Raw genomic sequence first — 19,681 nt, forward strand, 5'->3', positions numbered from 1 at the left:
GACAGTAATATCATTAATTATTAAAAAATAATATTAGTAAACTGGAGGCTTTCAAAATGCAGCCAACCACTTTTTTTTTTCAGCTTAAAAATTGTTATGAGATTTTAACATCATGGGTAATCGATTTTCTGATAACATCTCAGTGATGTAATCAAAACATTTGCTCGCTAGTAAATTGTTAGAAGAATGGATAAATTCGAGAAGACAAGCTCTTGCTTAGTATCAACATTCATCACTCACAGTTTATGTTGTTTATACACATGACGTTGTCATTTATCTCCTCCTCTCCTCTCAAAACTGAGAGGGAATAAAGTTGCATCCTATCTCAAAAACAATTTATATACTTAAGATCCTTCGTAATTTTGATAATTTTGAATAGTTGGCTTGGATTAGTTGGTTGGAATTGTGTCCAAAAGTAACAAAGGCTGTGAGACCAATATAATCACGTTTATTACCTATTGTTCTTGCGCTATTCCATATATATATAATGTATCGCTCTGTCTGCTAGCAATGTTTTATTAGTTGTAAGATTTACTTTATATATTTTATATTAATTCTGATAAATAAGTATAACGACAACCCAGGACGTAAAGTACATTCTCAACATAACCTCCTGATTTTGAACATGATTTAAAAGTCAAAAGGGGATGGTGGAGGGAAAAATTAGCAAATCGCCATATCATGTATGTACCACTTCTTTTGCCACTGATCTTAACCAAAATGACGCATTAAGGACTAATCTGTAGGTGGTTTTCCACTCACTGTTAGTCATGTTCTTATCCGATACTGATGTTATACGCGCAATGATCGTTTTTCATTAATGATTGTTCGGCTCACTTGTATAAAAACTCCTAACTATATAGCAATTTCAACGGATTCCTGCATGCTACACTTTCAGACCACCATAAATTAAACCATTTCATACTGTTTTTCTCTGATTCATGCCGTTTCTAGAGAGGCAATATGCACGTGAATAATTCACCAAGTTAGGGTCAGTTTACGATCGTATGTATATTCAGTACTGAGATCAATAAACTCATCAAAGTTTGACTTGCTTCCTCTGTCTTAAGAAAAGGCTGGTAATTTTCCACTAATTCGAGCCCTACCCAAGGGCCTATGAGTTGTGGAAATACTTTCTGAAAACGAATGCTGTGCCGAACAAAGCGGCCATTTGCAGCTGCCCAATTTTTAATCCATCTAACTCGAGTGCTTCTAGATGTTTTTTCAATGTTTTAGGAATGGCGCCTAAAGCACCTAGTATTATGGGAACAACTTTCGTTTTCTTTTGCCAGATTCGTTCAACTTCGACTTGCAAATCGCGATACTTTGTATTTTTTTCATTTTCTTTGTCGTCGATCCGACTATCTCCTGGTACTGATATTTCGATAAACTTAACATCCTTGTTTTCACTTTTTTCAACCACTGTTATAACGGGTGTATTACATTCCAAGCTTTTGTCAGTCTGGAATTTGAAATCCCAGAGTATTTTAGCTTTTTCATTCTCAACCACTTTCTGGTGAACTTTATGCTTCCAATAGTCTTTAGATACTTTAAACCCATACTTCTTACATAAATGCCAGTGGATTATCTTAGCTACGTTATCATGCCTTTTACGGTACTCAATTTCTGCGATTTTGCTGCACCCACTTATAATGTGGTCTACCGTTTCTTCCTTTCTTTGCACAATCTACATTTACTGTCTTCTTGAATTTTTTTTTTTTTTGTATTTTTGCCTTCATAACGTTGGTTTTAATAGCCTGTTCTTGTGCTGCAAAAATTACCGATTCTGTTTATTTCTTTAGTGCTTCATTTCTCAACCATTGTCAGGTCAAGTTGCTGTCAGCGCTGTCCTCTATACTGTGAAGGTATTTTCCATGCAATGCCTTATTTTTCCATCTTTCAGTTCTCACTTTTCCAATTTTGTCTCCATGGGTTTAAATAAACCCTCTTTCCTTACCTCAATTAGAAAATTTTCCGATGTTTTCTGCAGATAATCATTCAAATTTCGTTTTCTTCTTCTTCAATAACTTTCTTTACTTGTAATAATCCTCCACCTCCTTTTTTTGCGTGATAGATAGAGCCTATCAATGTCACTGCGAGGATTGAGGACATGGTGCACTGTCATTATTTTTCGAGTTTTTCGGTCTAAATCTTCCGCCTCTAGCTGGGTCCATTCAACAATGCCTGCTGAATATCTCAGAACAGGTATGGCCCAGGTATATATTGCTTTTATCAAATTTCCAGCATTAAGCATTGACGTAAGGAGTTTTCTAAGTCGTCTTATGTATTCTGCTCTAGTTCTTTCTTTGCTCTTATTGTGCAGCATTTTTTGATGCTTCTAAAATTCCCAAATATTTGTAGCTATCTTCGAATTTTATTGCCTTGATTATTTCACTATTGAACAGCTCGATTTCGTTCATATCTTCAAACTTTCCTCTTGTTATTCCAGCAATTGCACATTTGTCTAAACCAAAATCCATTGATATATCTTGACTGAAAATGTGCACAGTATTAAGCAATGATCCGAGTTCATTCTCTGATTTTGCGTACAACATCAGATCGTCATTTATAAAAGGTGAAATATCTTTGCACTTTTTTGCGCAGTTTGATAACCATGGGCAGTTTTATTTAAAATTCTAGTTAACGGGATCAATGACAAGATAACAATAGAGGAAATAATGAGTCTCCTTGAAAGATACCTCTTTCAAGGAGGTATCTTTCAAGGAGACTCATTGAAAGATACCTCTTTTTATCTTTACCTTTCCAATCCAATTTCTTCTCTATTCAGAACCAACGTTGTTTTCCAGTTTTTCATGCTGGATTGCAGAAATTTTTGTATGTTTTAGCTAATACCGAATATTTCTGTGCATTTTAAAATCCAACTATGAAGCACCGAATCAAACGCCTTTTTATAATCTATCCAAGCCAAATGAAGGTTAGTTTTTTCTACGTTTGCAATTTTTCAGAATCATTTTATCAATCAGCATTTGGTCTTTTATGCCTCTTGAATTTTTGCTGTTATCTTTTTGTTCAATTGGGAAAAGAGAATTTGCTTTAAGATAGCTGTATATTTTATCAGTTAGTATACCTGTGAGTAGCTTAAAAGTTGTTGGCAGGCAGGTCATTGGTCGGAAGTTTTTTGGGTTTCGACCTTTTTCTTTATCCTTTATGATCAAAAACGTTTTCCCTGCTGTGAGCTTTGCTTTGTCCTTCTAAAACATCATAAAATTGGTTAGCCGTTCGTGTAAGCCTGTTAGATATTTCAACCAGCAGCCATGTAATTCATCCTTCCCGGGTGTTGACCAATTTTTTATCTTTTTAGCTTGCTTTTGAACCATTTCAGTTGTTATTTTCAATTGGCCCATTTTTCGTTATTGAGATTCGTTCGTAATTTGCTCAATCCACTTTGTCTTGTTATTGTACCTCTTAGGGTAGTCCATTAGGTTTTTCCAAAATTCAAGTGCATTTTCTTTGTCTCTGGTATTTATATTTATCTTTTCTTTAAGATTAATATTCCTGCAGCAATCAATTTTCTTGTAAAATTGGTGCTAATTTGCGCGAAAACATCGAATTTTGCTTGTACTGTTCAATGCGTGCACTGTATCTTGTTATTTTAGCTGCAACTGCAACTATGTTTTGCTTCACTTCCTCTGATACTTCATCAATAGGTCGTGTTCCAGTATTATCTCTTTATGGGGTTATTTCAGATTTTCGTGTTTTTCAGCTTCTTTTCCTTAAGGTTTTTCAAATTGCTGACGTCTGCTGTGAGTTTAAGAATTTTATTCTCCAGTCGATGCTTCTCTTTTGGTTCCTGAGCCTTACTGCTTTTGGGTTCACTAATCTTATATCCTAATTCAGATGTTACGACGTAGGCTATTGAGTACATAAGTTGATTCGTTTGTCCAATTCCAGTAGGAATAGCCCTTGCAGCTTTATTGGCCTCTTGTAGGAGTTCCTTCAGTTTTTGTTCAGGTACTTGTCTCAATACTGGAAGCCTAACTCGTTCCAGGTTGCTGTTCATTTGCTTGATAATTTTTCTTGCGAGTTCTTGTTACTTCTTTGATAGCTTCCTTTCAGCTATTTGTATATTTTCAAGATTTTCAGCATTCTGAACGTTGGAATCTGGTTTTGCTCCATTCATATTCTTGGCCACTTCAGGGTCATTACGGTATCCTTTTACAGCATGACGTTTCAGTGCTTCCAGCTCAAGTTCACTAAAGTTGCTGCATCAGCCTTTCGAATGAAATTTTCGAATTTGGGTGTCGTCCAAGCCAAAGTTGGAACATTCGTTTCTGAAATCCCCTAACTGAGGGGTTTGTACTGTAGACGCACTGCATGACTTGTCGATTTTCAACCATTCTCCACTTTTTCCTAGTAATTACTTTCAAGTTCTGTGGATCTTGCTCCAGTAGCCTACTTGTCACTGGATGTCCAGGAAGCCTAACATCCAGTGCGGCCCTTGGTAATCCGCGCGACAACCGATGCGGTATAGAGTTCTGATCTATCTTCACCATTTTTAAGTGGGAGGGAGGGCAGGTGCATGAGATGGAAAATAGGAAAATAGGAAAGAATCACCCATAGCCCTCGAATACTCTAATAGCATTGGGGAGGAAGGAGCAAGATGAAAAAAATACAGAGGGAAAGAAGAGTAGGAACCAGTCTATAGATAATATAACAGGCGTATATTACATGAAGTATATATATTGAACGAGATCATGTTTTGTAATTAGCAAATAACTAGAAAGAGAATATAAAGCACATTTAATAATAATAATAATAATAATAAAACATGTTAGCATTTATGACTGTTAACACATACTTTTTTTGGGGGGGCTGACTGGCTGAGAGATTAGCGTAATCCACTCTGCCACCGTTCAAATCCCAGCATTGGTATGGTTAATGTGATTGCCTTTAAATAGGAGATGATTTTCATTACTCGTTGTAAGATGCTTCCTCGAACCTCGCTTACGGGAGGCCTGAAATAGCTTGAAAAAGTTCCATATTTGGTCACTAGGTGATTCCAAATTAGGTAGAAAAAAATAAAAATACCAAATAATGTATTAATGTGTTATAGATTTACAACAGTTTAAGAATGGAAGTCACACAAAAGTACGTACATACATATATAAGCAATTCTTCTGGAGATGGACTTGGGGTTCAGTTAAGAGTACGGAATAGTGAGAAACCCTAAAGGTTATCGAAATATCCCATAGGACGTCATTGTATTTATTTATGTTTTGTGCATAATGAAATATAGAGAAGAAAATTATCAGTGATGTTGCTACATAGCCACGAAGAGTAGTTTAAATGAACGGTACATGTGGCAAATGGTGACCGCGTGTTTATAGAGGACATCATTACCAGTAAATGATCTTTGATTGTTTCTCAGACACATCTTTTTTTCCGCCTACTGGCCTGGTTAGTCGAATAAACAGAGCTTCTTCTCTCTCTCGCTCTCCAATCAATAGGCTACTGTGGAAATGGATATTTGTCCACATGTAGTAAATGATTTTCATCGCCCGGTGGAATACTCACCACACTCCTTATGGGAGATCTGAAGTGGCTTTCAAAGATCCACATTTGGTCTCTAGAGTATATCATAGGTTGCGACACTATGATACGTTAGTATGGCTGGGCTACGGGTTAGATAATTTGGATCCTGTCCCCCCTTTTGTAGCTGGATTCTTCGCATTAAGAGAGTGCTAAGCTGAGCTGCCCTTCAGTTGATTCTGTTTGATTGATCCCTCTTTTTCGGCTTTCTTCATCTTGGGAATTCTAGAGAAAAAGAAACTAATTCCCGGGATTTCAGGGAAATCTAGAAAATGGTAGTATATTAAGAGAATGTTTTTTTTTTTTTTTTTTTTTTATTTCTCGGTGACACTCACGTAGAAGTGAACAATTACTTTCTCACTAAGAGGAATGCTCAACTTGCCTGCTACAAAAAAGGCTCTTTCTGATTCAACAGAAGTTGATGAATGGTTTTCGATTCATTAAGTAAAATCACAATGTTATAAAATTCTGTTCCCCATTATTTCAAATAATAGCATTTCTTGCTTCAAATGTTCATTTAAACCCTGAGCCTAACCATCCTAGGCAAAGAAAGAAAGTGTACAAAACATTTTGCACTTTCTTCGTTGGATTTCTTTATAAAATATTGCCAAATAAAGGATTTTGGATCAGACATGTAGGAGTAAAAAAATGAATAAACCAGTAAATATACCTCACAATATCTGTGGACAACGTAGTTATAATATCAAAGCTTAAATCGTTACAGTAAAAATCATTATTCTTTATTCAAAAATATTGTGCTCAGGAAATAATTATATTATAATCGGTTGCATAAGAAGTAGTAAACATATTCATCTTTTTTTGCTATTCATTGCCTGCATGTGTGTGTGTAATGGATTTCAAGAGAAGGGAGAGGGTGGCATTGGTGAAATATATAGTTTCATCTAGTTTCATCATGCTTTTTCCGCATATCCTTTGAGTAATACTCAGTAGCGTGTATGCTTTCTATTCCGTGCAGTGACATTAATATTCTCATTTCCTGCAAACTTCAGACACAAAGAAGTTATTTTGAATGCAGAACAATTCCACAGCATGAGTGGCAGCTTTTTCAAGCACACGTCGAGTTCCACAGTATTTTAGAAATTAAAATTGACACACGTTCTTATTATCACTCTAAAAATCCGATCACATTAATGGACTCTCAGATTTAATTATATTATAGGCAGTTTGTTACAGGAAATTTTAATTGATTGCTTAAAAAAAATCTCAGAAAAAATCGTTATGACTATTAGCAATCGAAACCATGAGGTGACATTGAAGCATGATACGCGTTATCTGATTGCTAGCTTTGGCGATAATTGGCTGAAAAGTTGAAGATGTGTTAAGCAATGTAATCAACGATTTCCAGATATCATTTAGGATAAACATAAATCCTAAGTGCTTGGTTTTTCTTGAGAGAAGGTTTTTGTTAATGGTGCTAGATTCTTTAATTCGACAAACAACGAAGTTTTCTTCAAGATACAAGCTTGTCATTCGATATTAATGATGTGTTGTCAGAATAATAAGCCAGCCTTATTATTTTCTCTTTTATAAGCCACATCACTAAGATATTCCTTCTTTCTTATTTCGATTTCGAAACTCTTTAAAGTTTGACCTACGTAGGGAAGGCCATAAGGACAAGGAATTCTATAGCTTTCCCCCCCGATGTTTGTAGGAGGTGGCTACCGTCCTTTGTGAACGAAGAAGGGTGTGTATGGTAGGAACACACACACACACACATACAAGCACGCACTGATGTTGTGAATGTTAAGACGGTTGGTGATTTTAATGGATAGATTACCGGTGTAAATGATTGAAATGGAGTCTCTATAATAAATGTCAAGTTTGGCCTTGAAGAAGGGTTAGAAAAAAAAAGAGTATAATTTTCATTTCTCTCGTCAGTTTTATTTATTTTTTTATGTTTATTTTTATTATGTTTATTCCTGGAGTTGTCATTCGTCTCTTGTGGTGAAACTGGCTTATTTTTTATTTTGTTAACCATCAATTTAAATATAATTTCTTGTGATAACTACTAATCGTTATTAAGTTTATCATATATCATATAGGCCAGAGCTGCTTAAATTGTGGGAAATTTCTTAAATTCGTTTACGCGACCCCATTTGGGGTCGCGTAAACGAATGTGGGGGTTGCGAAAAATTTGACAGCAGGATTTAAAAGTTTCTGAACGCGCAACGACCAAAAATTAATTTAAAATCAAACGCTTAATGAATCCGAGGTGTTTCTGTCAGCTCTCGCCCGTGTTGCATCGCGCTACTTCACTGTGTTGGTTCTGAACACACAACATATACGCAGTTTGCATTGCGTATACCGTCATTCACGCCAACGAACGCTGCCAGAAAAACCTCGGCTCAGATTCGAGAATATTCTATTATAATTCTTTATGTAAATGGTAAATTTATATGTATACCAAAGAATTGTTTTAAAATAAATTTCTTTATGATTTATTATCAGTAAATGTTTGATTGATTACCTATATTATATTATATACCCGTACCCGGGGGTCGCGTAAAAATTTCTCAGGCGAAATGAGGACGCGAGCATAGAAAGTTTAAGAAGTACTGATATAGCCAACATCAAGAATTTTTTTTCATCCTCCCCCCTAAAAAAAAACGAGAAAAAAAATTTGCAAACCCCTGTTATATAAATAAAATTTCTACTGCATTATTCATTTGGTTAACAAATTTATGAACTGTTACTACTACATGCAAACCTCGCTTAACGCGATTAATTAATCCATCAACTAATGCACGCTAGCGAAATCGCGTTAAACGAATGCAGTAAACAATTGGAATAATATTAATTCATCCATCAGTTAGCGTAAATTTAGAAAACAAAATTACAGTTTAAGCTATATATTTAGAGGATGAAATCTTCAAAGTTAATTAAAATCAATTGCTTAAAATTTTATTTAATGTCTAAACATTTGATTCAGCTACTTTTTTTACAAAAAAATTAAGTAAAGGTTGAATTGTGCTAACGTTTTGATCTTGTCATGCAATTTTCTATAGCTGGCGAACGCTTTATCAAGATTTCGGCGGACTTCGAAGCTTCGTTCCATATCAGGATCAGCATCAAACAAAAATTTCCTTAGCATGCTCAATGTGATTCAAAACTAGCTCAAGTTCTTTAGCAGGTAGCTTCTTAGTCGTAACATTCTCTTCTTGTTAACGCACCTTTTCTTCTTCTTGTTCTTCATATGTATGCACAATGTTCTTCTAGTTGAAGGAGATCATTCTCGCTTAACTGTTCTGAATAGGAATCGGGAAATCGATCATCTTCCTTGTCCAGTTCATTAAATCCAATGTCGAAGATTTCTTCAAAATACTAGATCTTCGATTTTGCGCACGATAAACTAACATAGGCTTGAGTTTAAAGTCGCCTTTTGCATTGCCTCCTAATATTAGCGTAAAACGATCTTTAGATAATTTGTATTCTGGTTGAGATGCTTCAGTTTTAGCTAGGAAAGTTTTTGTTGGCATACGTACGCTTCCAAAAGAGACCAATTTTGCTGACGTTGAATATTTGCCGATCGTCATAATCACCTTTCTGAATTATCCTTTGCAATTCTTCACGAAAATTGGCCACAGAATCTTTATCAGCACTAGCAGATTCCCCAGTTGTTCTTACGTTATGCAGTCCAGTCCGATTTTTAAAACGGTCAAACCATCCTAAACTCACAGTAAAGTTTTCACATTCCTCTTGAAAATTGGTCTCTTTCAATGAGGTGAAAATATTGAGAGCTTTTGCCTGAATATTGCCTGTATTAAGAGGTATTGTTTTTTGGTTATAATCCTCAATCCAGAGTGATAGAAGACTATTTTTCTCGATCAGTAAATGGCTTCTATTTCCTGTAGGTTTAATGACACGCCAAGAGCACAGAACACAAACGACTACTTCACGCACCTTTCGTGTGTTGCCATGGTAACTAAGTGCAAAAAAATCAAGTCTTTCGTCGTGTGTTATAGATCATTCAATAGTAGTTTTTGGATTCAATTTGTAAGGAAGTCAAGTTTATTACGTATTCGAATTTTCGAAGGTTTAATGGTATTTATTTTATTTTATTTTATTTTTTTGAGAAACACAGGAGATATTCGACATACAAATTAACACCCCGTGCTACCTCATGTTTTCTTTAGAACTGCTTTTGTTTTTGCTTTAACTTATTTTAATTATACAAAAATAAAATTTTGCTTTCGTAGCAAACAAATATTGTCTTGAAATCTTCTTTCAGTTAGAATTGAAAGCATGTTGGAATTATGAAATATGACGCGCATTGGAATACAGTGTATGAATATATCATGAGAATGAACTAAACTGCGAAGTGCCGCAGAAAGTCTATTATGCGAAAAAAATTCTTGATTTATCGATAGCCTGAGCTCAACGTCAGTAAACGCTTGAAGAATGGAGACTTGATACAACAACCATCGTTACTCCTTTTGTGGAATAAAAGGCGTCAGAGGATTTATTTATTTATTAAACTAGAATTTCTCAACAAAGAGATTATCTCCCTCTCTGAGAGATATCGTTCACAATTTTTTTTTCTTGAAAAATAAAAACTAAAGTAAACAATTTCATGAACTTCTTATGTGTGAATTAAAACATTTTCTTGAATGAGAGTTCTCTATCCTATCTGGGACGAAGTACTGAAACCTTTCAAGCATACTTTTTCTTCGCAGTGAGAATTAATTCTGCAGCAAAGAAGCGGACACGTGCAGTCGGTGTTGTTGCCACATCGAGAGGAACCTTCAGGAATACATGATCCTTCTTTTTCCTTTGGGCATCGAAATCCTGAAATAAATAAATAAATAAAATAAAATAAAGAATTACAGTTACTGAGCAATAATTAGATATATTAACATTAACTTGCAACGATATTCTGTCCTACAGAGGATAAAATTAACTGTCAATGGTATTACTACTATACAGCAAAATGGAGGAGACAAGTTAACCTTCCCATATTTTGACAACTATTTTTCTTAGCGTTAACTACATGCAATTCATAGTCTGCTTGAGACTGCCAGGTGGATAATTGTATTTATCCTTTATTTTCGCATGCTACAAAACACCAGCACACGATGTTTTGCGTGTGCTGTCCACTTTAATGAGTAGTATCGTATTTAATTCCTATAAATTTAAAAACAATCTAAGTTTTAATGTAATTTGTAATAAGACTGTAATGATCCTAGAATTTTATTTATAAGAATTTGAAAAATAGTTCTTTTTTTTTTAAATGACTGGACGATTTTTTTTCTTCACAAACAGCACTCGTAAATTCCAGATCACCAGTGTTACCAATTATGACAATACTGTTACTGATACGGTTTATTCAAACTAAGACTTGGATGTTCGAAATTGCTAGCAAAATTTTTTTTTTCATTTTTTAACTAACAATCTAGAAATGCTGCAACATTCAATGTTAAAAACAGAAACAAAGAAGACAAACCCTTCTCAAATCCACTCTTGCAATTTTTAAACACAGATCGACTTAGGCCTCAAATGGCTAATCCCTGAATATTAGTGGGATCAAAAACCGTAATAAAGGATCTCTCGAGCACAAAAGAACTAAAGGAATTCTTAGTGGAAATTATGATAAGAGAAATGTTATATACAGAATGTGGATCCTAATTCTTGTCGTTCAGGAGCTACGAAAAATGAAAATTCCCCGTCTTGAGAACCCACAGGAGATGCATCTAAACTATTATGATAATAAAGGAAATAATAATGCATCAAAGTTGATTATCTTAGCTTCAGAGATTCTTGCTATTTAGGACAGGTTTTTGATCAAACTAACAACCAAACCACATTGATGGGGTTCTCTTGTACTTTCATGTACTGTATTTATTTCAGAAAATAAAACGAAAACGTATATGCTTATTTTTTTTTTCAAAGTTAAAGAAAAAGAGAAAATACTTATTAATGAAATAAACTAATTCCATTTTAATATTTCAGTGAGTGGTGGAATTAATCTTTCAACAGCTTACCTATTTCTCACTGTGGCCTGCTCTTCAAGTTCTCGACCAGTATTTTAAGCACTGCTCTTCTTATTTCATAGATAGTCTTTCGCTATCTTACATTGATTTAGGGCGTTTATAAATGTAGATTTCCGCATCGTTCTCTAATCAATACGAAATATTCGCACAAGGTTATATTTTGTTTTTCAAATTTCCTCAACCTCTCGATTTTTGCAGTATAAACATATCACAGCCATAATCGTTTCCTCAGTATCCAGCAATATCAGATTTCGATTATTTTTCTAAAGTTCGGGTATTACATGTTCACAAATTTCAAACGATCCTGCTTGAAACCACTGCTCATGTACTTATTTAAAGATGCTCTTCAAATGAGATGCCTTCAAATGAGATACCTAGGATTTTAGGAATTTGTCGGCTTCTGCTTTATATCATTTTTCCGATGCCTGTATAGCGCAGTCAGAAGAAAGATTAGAAAGGTGTATTGATTGAAAATACCTCGTTTGGATCCGTCTGGATCTTGAGAAGCATTTATAAGGGATATCTGAACAAGCAGTTAACCAATCCAATGAATAAGTAACAGATTTTCGCTCCCGTAAACTCAACCTCGTCATCCCTGAAAAATATATCCTTTGAATAACACACACACACACACACACACACACACACACACACACACACACACACACACACACACACACACACACACACACACACACACACACACACACACACACACACACACACACACACACAAATTAAGTGACAATAACATATTAATCCAATTAATATTTTATATGTAATTCCTAAATACTGCAACTCATCCAAATCCGTTTTAAATAAGTTATTTCTTTTTAACCTTCTGTCTTTTTACATGTCGAGAATGTAAAAAGTGAAGTTAATTAAAGAAGTTCCGTATTTCAGTCGCTATCAACAATGCCCTTTGAATTGGAAGATCTACGTTCGAATGCCGTCCAGGATGCGGAGAAAGTTTATAATTTTTTTAACCTTCATTTGAAGGCGAGTTATTCGGTCTCATAGGGAGGCGGCAGAGTTTTCCCACCTAGAAAAAACAAACTGGCCAAAGAATTATTATTATTATTCGTGTAATTTATCTGAGAAATAATTAAATGTTAAAAAGATTATTATTATTATCATTCGAAACTCGCAACTACAACTCATCACGAACGTCACTCCATAAATTTTCTTACTCCACTCCACAGTTCATTAACTGTAGTCTGCACTTAAATATGTTCGGTCTGTAACTCGTGTGTCTTCTTCTCAGACCGTTTTGTCTGCTGTGCTAAAGAAAAACTCGAATTTCCAGGAGAAGATACCACGTATCTCTGTGTGACAAGTGAAACGGCTATGATGTTTCTCTTGTCGTATTTGAGAAACACCTGATACACGGCAGCTATTAAATTATAGTATAGTATAGTATATTAAAGTCTACATGCTGATAAAACTTACCAATTCTTTGAACACAAAGTGGCTTTTGGTACATTCCTTCACTCAACAGAGCAACCATAGTGGTTGCAACGATGAGGATAAAGTACACTCTTTTCATATCTCTCTGTACTTTATGATACGCTGAGGATCGAGGTTAAGATTGGTGCTACAGCATATATTTCGTGTTATTTATTTCGGTTCGAAATCGGAACTCTGGCAGATAGCCAAGTGACATATCACGTAATGAAATTTCTTTTGTTCAGAGTTGCCTGAAAGAAGATACCTCCATGTTTCATTTCGATGGAACTATCTTTATCGTTATTGATAAACAATGAGTCATTCCAAGGGTAGAACAAAGCAGGATAACATATTTGTTGGGAAATGTTAGTGTAGAGAGAGAGAGAGAGAGAGACAGCTGTATCACTACAATGATATATAAAACATGTGCGCATAGGGGGGAGGAGTATCAACTGATGTGCATGTTAAAGTAACATATTATCATCTATAAACTTTTCATGATTATAGATACTGTTCGCATACATACGCAGTAGGATTGTGAAAATAAGCATTATACAGTTTGAAATTGAAATAGTAAATGTGTATATGAGAGTATTAAACGAAAAAAAAAATAATAATAAAAATCTATGATTATATTATAACCAAATAGTATATAGTTTGCCTTGAAATTATTCGTTTTTTTTTTTTTTCAATGTCATCGTTAGCTTACGAGAATGCAACTATCAACATAGCTGATGCGTTGATATCGTAATATTTGAAAAAGTGCACTGACCAGGATCCTTTGTTCGACTTTTATTAGTGCGTAAGGATTCATTTGGCAAACATTGGCACCTGATTCAAGCTGTTGGGTCTTGGAAGAAGGCAAACACCTCTCCTTAAAATCCATCTTCCAAACGTTTTATACTGTGGTATTGATGACAAAAAATTTTCTTTATTTATTCGTATGGGGTTCCCCCTGTTCCTCATTCATCCCTTAAGATTGGTCGAGCCCTCTTAATGAGGGATTATGTATTTATGACTGTGAATCCATGCGTGTGTTGACGGGCTGGTTTGCCTGTTCTGAGGAATGAAAAACCCGAGTTTCCGGGTGAAAAATCCGTCTACTTCCGTTTCATACCGGCTAAATCACCTTTAGTTCGAAGGCGACCAGATAAAGGTTCCTCAAATCATAGACGGGAATCGAGCCTAGGTCTTTCCGACTAAAGGGCTTCGTTTATACTGATCTACGGAGGATTGATGACAAAAATGACAGTCTATAATAACATCTCTTGGTAGTGGGTTAACTATAAGTAATATCCCATTACCGTTACTGTACGCAGAGTCATTTAAAATGTGGCTGCTTTCTTTGATACAGTAAATTGCTTTGTCATTTAGCTTGTAACTGGAAAGACATCAAGATAAGGACGTCTGCATAATTTTCGATCGAACTTAATGCAGTAAAAGCAATATGCCTATATAGTAAAATGATTGTAATGACTAGAAAAGGATAATAACAAAAGGGGGAAAAAACAGATTTGAGATGGAAACGATAGATAGCCTAATAATATTTTGACTGATATTTTTTGTTTACTGAATCTTAGGTCACGAGAAATCAAAAAGTCCTCTCTCAAGTCAGAGAAATATTTTGCATCTAAGGTGTAATATAGATAAGTGTGTGGTGGGTGGAGGGGTTTGATGTGCGATACAGAGTAGATATTTAATTGTTAAGAGGAAATATCTTTAAGTGATGGCAATACGGCTTGGTTATTTATCGATTATTATTATTGTTAATGTTACGTGCCAGTTCCACAGAGCCAAGGATTTATTCCAAGAGGTTCACTCCATACTACTCACAGCCAACCGCCTACAGTACTTGATCCTCCTTCTATCTACACACTACGGCATTACCCACGATCTACACACTGTATGGGCTTTTATGAAAGTTTTATTAGGGCATACGATTTTAGGTGTGAGATCATCATTCTGCTTATTGGTAAGGTCGTACTTACACTTTTCCGAAGGCCAGAGACGCCCGAAGTGCTAGAATGCTCAGGGGGTCCCTCCCTCATTATTTGGGACCCTTAAATTGGCCTTAATTTTTCGTGGCTCCAACTAGAGTCCGCGCCCGGTGCAAAAGTACGGCCCTGCTTATTGGAGACCTGAAGTGGCTTGAAAATTGCAATTCTATATCTCTAGAGGCGGATTTCTGCATTATCTAATCCTTATCTGACCAATCCACGTGCTAATATACGACAGCTTTGTAAAATTCGTGCGGAGTATTCATATAAAAATTATCCTTCAGCAACATATAACGAAAAACATGTATTACTAAAAAAAAGCCTTACTTCATATTGGCTTGTTAACTAATATTCCCTGCTATAAACAGAAAAGGACGATGACGTAAATTATTGTTATACTTTGGAAAATTTAAATTCAACAAAAATATTGAACTTAAAGAAACAGCGTGGCTCTTTGGTACACAAAGTGAAAGGAATCTAAGCATTCACAGTTTGTCCTTAACAAGAGCGACATTCGTGTAATTTTTTTTTTTTTTTTTTTTTATCACATGCTCTGAAAATTTTGGGAGCTCTTCTCTCTTTGGTGGTTTCAGCATTGATGATATTGTTAATACCATTCAAACTTAACTTAATCCGATTTCTATTTCTAAAATTAACAGCTTATTTCTCGTTCTATAGAAGATATTCAGAAAGCAAAGTGCAAAAACTGTACTTTATTTTGTCCCTTGTCAAAAATGTAGTTTTACTTTAAAAAAATTCAAAATTGTAAATGAAAAAAATAAAATCAAATAAAATAAAACTTGAAAAATGTAAATGAGAAAAAACTAAGAAACAGTACCAGTTACAAATTTGACTAAGTTTAATATTTTAAAAGTACTCTGGTGAGATAGTTTAATCTATGAAAGGTAATTTGATCAAACAAATAATTCCGCCTAGTCTAAGAGATGTCCATTTGAGTTGATATTCAATGATGTGTACTCGTATGGTAAAGACACCTTCGTGCGCCTAGTTTTACTCATGCAGAATAATTTCAGTAGTATGACATATGCTTTATGAACATGGGCATTGGATCTTTGGGAGTAACCTACCACATGAAAAAAAAAAAAAAAAACTGTGGACATGTAATGATGCACCTGGTGGGCAGTAATGTTTGAGCAGACTGTGGCGTTCTAGGGTTTCTCCATTGGCTCTGATTGTAGACATTTAAGTCATCAAGCACTCATGTGATTTTTTGTTGTTTTAGAGTTACGGCAGAAGTATAAAAGTGACTTCCAAGTAAACTGGAAAATGGAAGTGTTTGGGGGAAATTCTGGCAATACAATGCATACAGCTGTAATAAGTTGTTTTACTTGGTTATAAATCAAATTTAAACTGCCAATCAATTATATTCTAGTTAATTCTTTATCCAAGTGTAAGCAAACAAAGTTTGCGCGTGAAGTAACTTCTCAAGTGGGCAACTCGTATGTATAGAGGCTAATGACTTCACATTAATTGTCTTAGTATTCCACAATGGAAAGCACATATCCTTATGGACATGAATAATGATATGCATTATGGGAAGGGTCACTACGCAGACCGGTTTCGACCTTTACTGATGGTCGCCAAGTGAAGCATTTTCAACCACACACTTTGTTTGTTTACACTTGTATAAAGAATTAAACAAGAATATACTTTCTTGCCAAATTTAATGTATACAGCTGTTAAGTTTACAAACTCTTCTTTTTTAAAAAAAATGAATAATTAAAATACCTGTGTGGTAGCCCTTTCGTTTCCTATGGTGTTAGACCACCAGTTTAAAGATTATCGGGTTCGATTCTAGTAGTTGACTGGAGGAACCTTTCCAGACTTTTTTTTTTCAGTCAGTTCAAGGGTTAGTTGAAATTTGGAATTAGTTTTTCCTACCTGAAAATCAGGTTTCTATCCCCACAATTGAGAAGAAAGCAAACGTAAAACTCGCATTACCATAGTCATACTTCCTCTTTCCGAAGATATAGCACCAGAAACGCGACAGGAAAGTAAAATTAATGCAATCCGCCTCTACGATATCAGTTAGGAGAAATTTACGATGCACTCTTTGAAATTTTAAATAATGAAAATTTTAATAAAGAAACTCAGCATGAAGTACAAACAATTATGTGCTAAATATTGCACATTATGTTTTCTATTTAAAATAATTTCTCGTTTGCACCATTAGTGCAAATTCCAACACACAGTTCCAAAGCAAGCCAAAGTATTCCAAATATAAGAAGATTGAATATTCTGAAAACGTCTTTGTTCAAATCTGTTCAAATGTCTTCTGTTCGAATGTCTTGACTTTGTTCATTTTTTTGCAGTTCGTTACATCATCAACAAGAGCAACACAACAACAAAAATTTCCATTATTTCATCTCTTTGTTTTCAAAGCTTCGATTATTCGACGATTTCTCTAGAGCATGAGCTGTGGAACACAATAGGGTTCCAGGGAAACTTAATTAGTAAATACTGATCTAGGTACAAAGCATATGACAGAGGCTATGCATGCAATGGCCAGTAGCAAGAACTATGCCGCTTATCATGCTGAAAGGATATGACTATAACATATACAAATGAAATCACAGTTTAATGTTCTCATAGAGGGAGCCTGTGTAGCTCAGTGGATGTGGCGTTTGCACACCACCGCGCTTGGCCGCACGAAGGAAGACTTCATTTCGAGTCTAGTCGGCGACTAGAGGAAATTTTTCTAAGCCTTTTTTCGACCGGTTCCCGAGTTAGTCGATCTCTGGCACGGGCAAGCAGGTTTTTCCTCCCGAAAAACTCGGGTTTTTCGTCCTGTAAACTCAAGAAAATCGACCGTAGAACCCACATTTCAGACATTAAATATATTGTGTTTGGGTTAGGGACCACGAGATGGCGGCACATTTGAGCCGTCTCTCTTCACTGCGTACCACTTAATTAGTGATAGCCTTGGGCCAGATGTCTCTGATTGGGTACCAGTGGAGATTGAACTGCCCACTCAGTCTCCAAAAAGTTAGATAGGGCTAAATGGCCTCGCCTACTCCCGTATACGGGAATAAAAAGGCGTTAGCTGATTTTTATGTTCTCATACGAACGACGGTACATTGCGCCCTTCGATTGGAATAGGCCTAAGTTCGATTCTCGTCGCAACGGGAGGAATCTTTATCTGGACGATTTCAATCGAAGGTGAGTTAGCCGATCTCATACGGAGGTGGTAGGGTTTTTTCTCCCAGAAACTCGGGTTTTTCATCCCGCACACAGACAAATCGCCCCTTCAGAACACATGCAATTTACAGACAAAAAATACTAGCTGTGGTAGTGGTGGAGGTGGGCGGTAGATGGCGTTGATTCGTAGTAGAGGTTCGGTGTAGTGGTTGAGACAGTTGTAGGTGTCCTCCCGCGATGAATCTTCGGACTCCTTGGAGTTGTCACGAATAATAATAATAATAATAATAATAATAATAATAATAATAATAATAATAATAAAATACTAGGAGAATTTAGTAAACAGTCTGGAAACACCATTTAAAGAACCTATTGTTCAAAATTACTTGAATCTCGTAAGTTTCGATGCATTTTCTTTATTGGCAGTTATTAGCTGTGTTTCTTAAGGTGCAGATGAATTGGAACAGAGTGTGGGATTGTTATACATAGAAATAATTTAGGCTGTTTTGTTTTTGTCTTTCTTTTTCCTATTGGGTAGCAACATATGCCAAAACCAGTTATTCTGCTTGCATCCATACAGCTTAAGCATAAGAAGCAACATAAGGAGAGGAAACCCTTATTCCTCTTCACATTTTGCTATTTTTTGATCTCTCTCTCAAAAACATAGTGTCCATTAAAATTATTTTTCATTATTCTTTATCAGCCCAGACAATCTTATTTCTGTATATGCGTGCGTGCACGTGTGTGTGTGGGGGGTGTTATAATTTCACGGGTAGGGTAACTCCGTTGCGTCCTGACTTATCATAGGAGAAAAAACTATCAACACAACACGTATCGTGCCTCTCCTTGAAACCATTAACAGATAAAGCACTCACAACTGATTTAGGCAACCCATGCTATTTATTCACTACACACCAAGAGAAAAATCTAGTCGCCACGCCCTTGCTAACCGCACTTTCACTAAACTTTCAGGGATGACCACTTGTTCTGCCTACACTAGCCAAGTGCTGAAACATTTCCCCTGAATCAATGTTATAAAATCCTTTAAGCAAAGTTGGAGTCACATCCCATCCTTTTCGCATACCAACGAACATTTGAAATCCAGAAATCCTCAATCTATCCTCATAGAAAGCATTCCACAGACTATTCATTATCTTGGTTACTCGCCTCTGGATCTTCGAAACCACTTCCTTATCCCCAAGAAACCCAGGTGAACAGACCTGAGTACAGTATTCCAGATGTGATTGTATCAAGGCTTTATAATAATAACTCCCGTTTTTTTTCTGCTTGTTGGTGTGTTCTTCAATAACCCAGTAATTCTGTTAGCTACCCTGGCTATTTTAGCAATATGCCCTCTGAATTTCAGCTCTTGTCTTCTACTACTCCGAGATCCCTAGCTTCATTAATTTCCTGGAATACAGTTCCCTGAGTGCAGGGCCGACCATCTCGAGGTTGCAATGCACGCGGGCCCCACGATCGAGTGGGCACAGTCGATACACATTTGCGGAAACGTATTATATT

General features: G+C 35.7%; 1 long non-coding RNA gene across 1 annotated transcript; it reads right to left on the reverse strand.

The window, feature by feature from the left end:
• Positions 1 to 10,024: 10,024 nt before the first annotated feature.
• On the reverse strand, positions 10,025 to 13,285 carry LOC150109131 (uncharacterized). Its single transcript, XR_016549546.1, has 2 exons — positions 13,008 to 13,285; positions 10,025 to 10,356 (listed from the first exon to the last, which is right to left on the reverse strand). It is a non-coding gene; the product is annotated as an uncharacterized LOC150109131 (long non-coding RNA).
• Between the last annotated feature and the right edge of the window lie 6,396 nt (positions 13,286 to 19,681).

Source organism: Typopeltis vanoorti, chromosome 2 (genome assembly GCF_054136105.1).
Source record: "Typopeltis vanoorti isolate ZY-2024b chromosome 2, IOZ_Tvanoo_1.0, whole genome shotgun sequence".
Taxonomy (NCBI): domain Eukaryota; kingdom Metazoa; phylum Arthropoda; class Arachnida; order Uropygi; family Thelyphonidae; genus Typopeltis; species Typopeltis vanoorti.